This window comes from Chiloscyllium punctatum, chromosome 47 (assembly GCF_047496795.1).
Source record: "Chiloscyllium punctatum isolate Juve2018m chromosome 47, sChiPun1.3, whole genome shotgun sequence".
In the NCBI taxonomy this organism is placed as follows: Eukaryota; Metazoa; Chordata; class Chondrichthyes; order Orectolobiformes; family Hemiscylliidae; genus Chiloscyllium; species Chiloscyllium punctatum.
The window spans coordinates 19,784,194-19,793,805 of NC_092785.1; the positions used below are offsets into that span (position 1 = coordinate 19,784,194).

Here is a 9,612-nt window from a genome sequence, read left to right on the forward strand (position 1 = left end):
GACAGGGAATACCCACTAGATAATTTACCATTTAAAATTGCCAACTCTGGTTTTGTTTACCTTGGTGTACATGTAACAGATACACTAGGTATGTTTTACAGGAATTTTTTTTAACATTATTGATACAAATAAACGGCACGTCGAATATTAGTCATTCCTTAATTTGCCTGTTGCTGCAAGATTTAATTCCATTAAAATGAATATTTTTCCACAATTTTCTTATTTATTTCAACGCATACCAATTTTTCTCTTTCCTTTTTACATAAATTAGATAGTCTAATTCTTGAATTTATTTGGAATAAAAGATCTCCTAGGTTACAAAACAGTTATTACAGAGGCCTAAGATACAAAGTGGAATGGCAGTGCTGAATATTTTGCTTTATCAGTGGGCAGCAAACAGTAGAAATTTGAAATATTGGCTCCAAGAGGAGAACTTTGATGCTCTCCCAAATTGGTTGAGCTTTGAGGCAAATTCTACCCATCCGGTAACATTGAACCTCTATTTACACGAGTAATATAATTGCTTTATCCTGTCTTAAAATTTGGTTTCAATTTAGATGTCACTTTGGCTTTCAGTCGTAAGGCTCCATTGTACTAAGGCTCCATTGGTGGCAAATTATGTATTTTTTTCCCAATCTTTCATGAATAGTACCTTTTCTGGTCAGGCTAAGTTAAGAATAAAAACTGTGAAGATTTATATGTTGATGGCGTTTCTGCACGTTTTCAAGAATTAGTTCATAGGTTTTCACTTCCTTAAAGCATCCAGAGACTTCCTTAAGGCTTCCTTAAAGCCTTCAGATACCTCCAGATGCACAGTTTTGCTCATAGTTTATTTCAGGTTTTCCCCTCCTGTCCTAATGATTCTGACTTTGACATATTTATGGAACTGCTTTCTTCATTAACGGGGGCTATTTCAGCTAATTATTCTAACATCCATAAAGTATGGTCAGATTCTCTTGATTCTACCTTGAAGGCAGGTCTGGAAGATGTAATTCCGGGTGATGTGTGGGATGTGATTTTGAAAAGGGTGCACAGATCTTCTTTCTATGCAAACCAATGTTTTATTCAATACAAGATTCTACACCAGGCCCACTACACTAAACACCACTTGCGAAAATATTTAAGGAGATGTCTCCATCCTGTGATCGGTGCCAGAAAATTCTATGCACATGTTCTGGCTTTGCCCTTCGTTATGTAGATATTTACAAAGATTTGGAACCCTTTATTTCATATTCTAAGAATGTTTTATTTTAGCTTTTCCAGATTGAGGTATCTTCTGTTATGAGAATTATTTTTTTTCCTTTTTCTTTTGTTAATGCAATTATCTTACTGCTGGTTTAATTGATTATACTGTGTGTTTTGTATATGTTTATATTTATTATAGTTAATTGTCATTTTTTTCTTTATATTTTTCGGGAGGAATGTGCAATGGGGAGGGTAGTTGGGGTTTTGTTAGCTATTGATCATCGTTTGTGACTGCACCTTGTTTTTCCGAGTATTTTTCTGAAGAAAAATCAATTTAAAAAAGAAGAAAACATGTTCTGATCAATGGAGGAGAGCATACCAAACACCTTTTTTCACGATCCAATCTACTTGCGACTCCACTTTCATGGAGCTATGAAGCTGCACTCCAAGGTTTCTTTGTTCAGGAACATTCCCCAGGATCTTACCATTAAGTGTATAAGTCCTGCTAAGATTTGGTTTTCCAAAATACAGCATCTAACATTTATCTAAATTAAATTCCATCTGCCACTTCTCAGCCCATTAGCCCAACTGATCTTGATCTCGCTGTTTCCTAAGGTAATCTTCTTCGCTGTCCACTACACTTCCAATTTCAGTGTCATCTGCAAAATTACTAACTATATCTCTTAAGTTCACATACAAAATATTTATATGCACGGTTTGTGAAGGTTTGTAGCTCAGGTTGAGGTTTAGGGTGTAGGTTTGCTATCCAGACGTTTCATTACCTGGCTAGGTAACATCATCAGTGGCTACCTCCAAGTGAAGCGAAGCTGTTGCGTCCTGCTTTCTATTTATATATTTGTCATGGATGGGGTTTGTGTGATATCATTTCCTGTTCGTTTTCTGAGGGGTTGATAGATGGTATCTAGATCTATATTTTTGTTTATGGCGTTGTAGTTGGTGTGCCAAGCCTCTAGGAATTCTCTGGCATGTCTTTGCTTAGCCTGTCCCAGGATTGATGTGTTGTCCCAGTCGAAATGGTGTTTTTTTTCATCCGTGTGTAGGGCTACGAGGGAGAGAGGGTCGTGTCTTTTTGTGGCTAGCTGGTGTTCGTGTATCCTGGAGGCTAACTTTCTTCCTGTTTGTCCTACATTTGTCATCTGTAATATTGAACATGTTTCAAGATGTTACCATCCATTTCCCCACATTCTACATCTTCCTGTCCAGTTGTTCCCATTACTGTATACCTTCTCCCAACATCCATCATTGACACTATCCCATTGTCAACATTCCTGAACCTACTCCTTTGGGTCTGCCTTGCACTTTGTTTTGTTTAAGTTGTTTTAAAATACCAGTTAATTTCTGGTCTACATTTGTGACTATTTATTGTTACAGTCTCCTGTTTAATTTCGGGCAAATCAATTGCAACAAACAGTGGATGGTCGCTTACCTCACCTTACTTGAGCAACTCCCTGAACATTGAGACTCAGCACCAAGATTCACTGTGAAAGAAATACTGAGCACTGACACTAATTGAGAAGAAAATTCTTCACTACTGAGACTCATTGTGGAGGAAATCCTGAAGCAGCCAGGATGTGCTGAAGGAAAAGTAAACAAAGTGCATGATCTCCTTTGCTCAGTGGATAAGCACATGGTAGACCCAGCGACTTACTCCCTGCTGGCTATATAAAAAAAAGTTCGATGATTGGAATGGAACTTAGTGTCAAGTCATTGTTTTCAGTCATTCCTTTCTAACAAGGGATGTGTGACATTTGGTGGCTCAGTAGGACATTGAGTGGATGATCTATAAGACCACAGTGCTGTAATAAATAATATAGGAAGAGGCTGTTCGGCTCCTTGATTCTGCTACACCATTCAAGACGATCATGACTGGTCTGTCATTTCTCATGTCCAAGTTCCTGCCCTTGATTTCCTCACTGATCATAAATTTGTCTCTTTTAGCCTGATATGTACACAAGCAGTCTTCCCATCACAGCTCTCTGATCAAAATTCATAATCCTTGAAGGGAATGAATTTTTCCTCATCCTTACTCCACATGCCTGCATGGATACAGTCCCAAAACACACAATAAGCTTGACACCATCCAGGACAAGGCAGCCCACATGACTGGAACCACATCCACATTTAGCCTGTCCAGCACTGACACTCAGTAGCAACAGTGTGCACCGGCAAAAAGGCAAACTGCAGAAATTCACTGAAGGTCCTCAGACAGTATCTTCCAAACATGTGACCACTTCAATCCAGACAAGGGCAGCAGATACATGGGAACACCACCCCATGCATGTTACCCAATTTGCTCACAATCTCGAATGGAAATTTATCATTGTTCTTTCACTGTTGTATCAAAATCCTAGAATTCTCTCCCTAATTGCATTCTAGGTCAATCTACTAGCACGTAGGTAGGAATCAGCGCTCCAACTTCTCAAGGGGCAACTAGGGACGGGTAACCAATGCTGGACCCCTCCCAATGCCTGCATTATTGCACAGAACAAATAAGCTGACCTGTTAGTTTGTGCTCTTGCAGCCGATTAAAATAGTTTTGGATTTACCTTCCTCTCTTGTGGCAGCCGGCAGACTCACTCTGCCATCACACAAATGACTGTTGTCTATCCCAGTTAAAATTCCAATGAATTCTATATCATAACAATCGAATGCATTCATGTAACACTGACATAACTGCAGAGAGGCCGGTATCCCTTCACCGAGTCACCCTTTATGAGCAAGTGCACAGTAACAGCCAACTCAAAGCCAGTGCCCAAAGTGAGGAGACCCTTTGTTTTGTTTTTCTTTATTTTCCTTTTCTCTTTTCTTTCATTTATCCCCTAAATGACCATTGCACAGTAGTAACACTTATACGTCCCCCACAGATCACCCGTGCACCTGTGGCTGAGTCTGAGTACAGTCACAGTAAAAAAAAGACAGTATTGTGCAAGAACGTTTTGCTATAATTCCACCACCAGGAAAAACATCATGTGGCAGGGAACCATTAACGTGCAAAACCCAATAAGGGCAAGGTCTGCGTGAGAAAAGGAAGTGAAAGGGAAGGGAAGGGGAAGGACAAAATGAAATTGGAGTTTGGCCCACGATAGAAGCTGTCCATTATGCTATTCTTGACTAATTCTCTATGCCTGCATATAGTCGACATTTCTCTATTCCCTGTCTGCTCGTATTATCCATCCCACTATCGAGAAAGGACCTTCATTTCCAGATAACCATGACTCTCATATTCCTGAGGAACTCTGTGTAAGGTACCCTCTCAACATTTAAGGGAAACTAGCCCAGTCCAATCAAATCTTTGCTATTGTTCAAACTCTCTAGCCCAGACAACATCCTGCTAAATCTCCTCTTACACCCTCTCTAGTTCAATCGCACCTTTCCTATAATGTGTCGACCAAAACTGTGTTCCAATCTAGATGCGGTCTAACCAGGATTCGATACATTTTGAGCTGAACCTGTTAGCTCCCATATGCTATAAATGCAAGTCTGCAATCTGCCTTCTTTCCAAATTTATCTATCTGCTTCCACACATCCATGCGTAAGCAAAATTAGGTCCCTGTGAACGTGTTTGCCACCCAGACATTTATCTGTCATTGAAAGAATTCTTGCCTTGTTAACCCTCCCAAACCTCGTGCTCTCTGGGTTGCATGCCATTTCCCAGTGCTGCACCCTCCTGACACTTATTGTTGATATCCTTTTGCAATGTTCCATCATAATCCTTGCTGTTAAGAAATGCTCTGTCAAATGCAAACTTCTTAGTTTGGAAACTCCTGAGAGAAGCTCTTTTGGTTGGAGAGAGGCCCATGCATATCCCTGGGAATATCAGCATAGAAGGATCGGGGGCACCTAATCCTAGGAAGATTTAATTCATCACAGATCTGAATATGTTCCCGAATCTCACAAAAAAATGCCAATTCTGGTGAGGGACAATTACTTTGGAGGGAAGTTGATGGTTCAGATCTCCAATCCCGAGTGTCTTTATGTGAGGCATAAAATGGTTTAAATGTAACCAGTTGGGATTTAAAACAGATTAACTCAGAATATTCCAATAATATAAAAATCCAGAAGTCACCGGATTCCATTCTGGTATCCACTCGCAGGTTGATGCTGTTGGAGTACAATCTGGTGTCGAGTGACTTCTGACCTTGTCCACTTCAGTCCAATACCAGCCTCTCCACATCATGTGAATCAATCATTGGCCAGCAACAAACTGCTATGCACGTCAGAGAATCAGAGTGAGACCAGCAGTGAGTGAGGGATCTTGTAAGCCACTGGTAGTGTCCCTACTTCTGAGCTGGAAGACCCAAGTACAAGTGCCATCTTCTTTGGATGCATATAATAACCTAGATAAGAAAAACAAATCAACAAACAATGACTGACAGTCATTGAACCATTTGGATAGAGACCAATTGATGCCATAACATAGAAGCTGTCCACAGAGCAACTGAACTGTGACCTCCAGCTGATGTAATAATTCACTCATTCCAGAATAGAGTGACATTTCCCTTGTGCAACTGATGTTTCACACTTCCTGAGCAACAGCTGTTGTGTCTAATCTGAGAGCTCAGACCATCCTGCTATCAATGCTCCTACCTCTGAATGGAATGCCATTTATCTCTATCAATTGCTGTAAATTTTGATTTCGGTTTTAAATATGCTATGAAAACATTTTTTTTGCTTAACTTTATATTGTTGCGGCTGTACAGGATATTGGTTTGGCCACCGTTGGAATATTGCATGCAATTCTGGTCTCCTTCCTATTGGAAAAATGTGTGAAACTTGAAAGGGTTCAGAAAAGATTTACAAGGATGTTGCCAGGGTTGGAGGATTTGAGCTATCGAGAGAGGCTGAACAGGCTGGGGCTGTTTTACCTGGAGCGTCGCAGGCTGAGGGTGACCTTATAGAGGTTTACAAAATTGAGGAGCAGAGGACAAATAGGCAGTCTTTTCCCTAAGGTAGGGGTCTCCAGAACGAGAAGGCATAGGTTTAGGGTGAGGGGGAAACATATAAAAGAGACCTACAGGGCAACTTTTTCATGCAGAGGGTGGTATGTGTATGGAATGAGCTACTGGAGAAAGTGGTGGAGGCTGGTACAATTGCAACATTTAAGAGGCATTTGGATGGGCATATGAATAGGAAGGGTTTGGAGGGATATGGACCGAGTGCTGGCAGGTGGGAATAGATTGGGTTGGGATATCTGGTCGGCATGGACAGGTTGGATCGAAGGGTCTGTTTCCATGCTGTACATCTCTATGACTATAAGTCCTGTATGTCTGTGCGTACTATTTATAGTCCCCAGTATAGGGCGATGATACTGTGTGAGTGAGGAGATGGCTATTGGTTTGTTTTTAATTTAAAAATATATTTTAATCATTAAAAGTATCTTTTCATATGTATATATTCAGAACACAGTTTGGTTCTGTACAGTAGTATTTATCAAGGGAACAAATAAACATTGGAATTTGACATGATCGAAACAAACCAAAGACATCGCTTGTGGAAGATTATATTTACATGCATTTGATATAGCCAAAGTGTCCAATAACTGAATGGATCCCCACTTACCTTCAGCAGGAAGACCGCAGACAGTGGTCTTTCCCTACTGCCCCTTGGTGGCAGCTGCCCCAAGCTTTAATTTGCTCATCAGCACATAGTCCTGGACCTTGGAACGTGCCAATTGCAAGACTCGGTTGAGACAAATTCCTTCCTCTGGAAGACCAGCAAGCTTCAGACAGACCAAAGATCATCTTTCACCGAGCTCATGGCCTTCCAGGTGCAGTCGATATTTCTGTCTGTGTGCAGCCTGGGGATCAGACCATACTGCACTAAGTCATGTATCATGGAGTTGCTGGGGATGAGCTTTGACAAAAACCAAGGAATATTCCTTCAGACTTCCAGCAGGAGACATGCGACAGTCTGGACATCCACACCACTAACCCCCACCACCCCGGCACTGCTTGAGGGCAGCGTGTGGCGACACAGACAGACCAGGGCAAATGAAAGATCTCACAGGTAGTGTCCTTCTCACCAACAGCCAAACAATATCTTGATGCTTGTTGGAAAGGGCCTTCTCAGCAGAATTCTGCCAAATGTCTTTGATAGTCTGCTCAGGGAACCATGTGACAGGACCCTCCCTCCTTTTTCCTGCAGAGTCTCAAGGACACTATGTGCTGACCAATTGCTGATGGACTGGTGGTCAAAGGTGGTGCTTCGTGAATGTCTCCATGAAGGGCACGTGATAAGGAACTGTCTTGCGGCAACGAGGCTAGTCCCATCCTTCACAACACTGAGGACAGGTAGAACCTCAGTATGTAGTGACACTTTGTGCTTGCACAGCTTAATGCAGCCACACCTAAAGGTAACCATCAGGTTGAGGGTGGTGATGGATAAATTCTTCCCCCCACTTGAGCTTTTCTCTTATGTGGAGTCTCTGTAGATACTGTCCATCGTCATACTCTCGCTGAAGTGGAAGATGGCTTGGGTGACTGAAGCATTGCAGTTGTGGGGAATGGGAGGGACCTGCATCACATGCAGTAACAGAGAGAATGCCTCACACCTGATGACCAGGTTTTTACCCACAATGGAGAAGGTGCAGTGCTCCCTATTTCTGCCTCACCCTGGCAAAGTGTTCCTCCCAAGTTTTTGTGCACTCTCTAGCCCCCCAAACCAAATGCCCAGCACCTTCAGTTAACTTGTCCTGACGGTGAAGAGTATAAAGGATCAGTCGACCTCACTCGCAAAGAACATGGCCTCACTCTTGCATTGGATTCCCTGGGCTCCTGAGGCCAGTTTGAACTGGTCACAGATGCTTGAGTCTAGGCAATGACAGTGGGCCAGAGTAAATTCCAGTGATGCTGTCCGCGTACTGGGAGGCCTTGAACTGCAGGCCTCCGCTATCTAAAACAGGGCCCCCTCTCAGGCTCACATCCTTCCTGATTGACTAGGCAATATACAACACACAAACAAGGCAGGAGAGAATGGGCAGCCTCACTAGACTCATTGACCCATTAATTGAGACCGCACTATATATGTTGGTGCAGAGCAGTCAGATCCAATCGTGGATTCCTTCCCAAAGCCCATTTTACACAGCACGTCCCACAGGTAGGTGTGCAATATCCTGACAAAGGCCTTCTCCTGGTCCAGGCTGCTGAAGCAGGCCTCCACCTGCAGCCCTTGCACCATCCTGCAATCATAAGCCTGAGGAGTGCGAGGCTGTCAGAGATCTTCAAGCCGAGCACAGCACACCTTTGGACATGGTGACTTGCTTGGCAATGACATTTCAGAAATGAAATGCAAAGTTGATTCGCTTGTTATGGAAACAAAAGTTCAAAACAGGATTTTACCCTTGTTGTGATTTGAACAATCTTTTCCTCATGGCATTTTCAATGAATGTCAGGGAATTAAATGCATGTTAACAAGAGAGATTTTACACATACATTTATTTGCAATACTATCAGCCTGCAGAAGTCTGGAAAAAAAAAATCTCTTTTTACGTATGATTCCCATGAAAATCACATTCCAGAAAGTAGTAAATACTCCATTATAAGAATTAAGGTAATGATTTGTGATTATTAAGCTGCCAACTTCCTTGTAAAATCACAGCCAAAAAAAAAAAACAAATTGCACAATAAGCCTTAGCAAACAGTAACTCAGTCTTTGGTTTAGTTTATTGTCACTGCAATCCAGTCTGCAAAAAAAATATGGAATATGACTTTTATTCAATTGAATTTTAAGGTAGTTTATTAAGCAGCAGCAGTTCAGGTATAACATTTCAGTTTATCAGCCAAGTAAAGTATAAGATCCGCAACAGTCAAGGATGTTGTGTTCTATCAGAGGGGAAACAGGTGCATTGCATTGGTGGAGGAAGCACCCTGTTCCCTCTTCATTCTTAAAAATAAATCTTAAAAGGGGTTAGACACCCAACTACCCCCAGTAGTAAACATCAAACGGTTATCAATGGTGGTTCTACCACTAAACGATTATTTCACAGACACAGTGAATGTTCTCAGCACCTCAGTTCAAACCCTACCAGAAAACTGTCTAGGGGTGTCACAGTCTGGTGGGTTGTGAAGGGGACATGGGGGCAAACAAATATCAATAAATCTGGCAAATGGAAGATTTAGTGGGAAAACATGAAATTGTCCATTGTCACAGGAAGAATAAACAAAAACTTCCATATGAGAACAGGCAGCACAGCTCAGAGATTCAAAGGAATTTGTATGTTCTTGTGTATGAATCCTAAAAGATTACTATGCAACTGCAGCAGATAGTCAGGAAAGATAGTAGAATATTTTGGTCCACTGTGAGGGGAATTGAATATGGAAATAGGAAACTTACAGAACAAAGAAGGTTTCCCAGACTAACAGTTGAAATAAGACAGATATATTGATATCTGTTTGCCCCCATGACCCA

The 9,612-nt window shown here is 41.7% G+C and overlaps 1 long non-coding RNA gene across 1 annotated transcript; it reads right to left on the bottom strand.

Moving 5' to 3' along the window:
* Positions 1 to 203: 203 nt before the first annotated feature.
* Positions 204 to 6,991, bottom strand: LOC140468538 (uncharacterized). Its single transcript, XR_011955682.1, has 2 exons — positions 6,766 to 6,991; positions 204 to 5,543 (listed from the first exon to the last, which is right to left on the bottom strand). It is a non-coding gene; the product is annotated as an uncharacterized lncRNA (long non-coding RNA).
* Between the last annotated feature and the right edge of the window lie 2,621 nt (positions 6,992 to 9,612).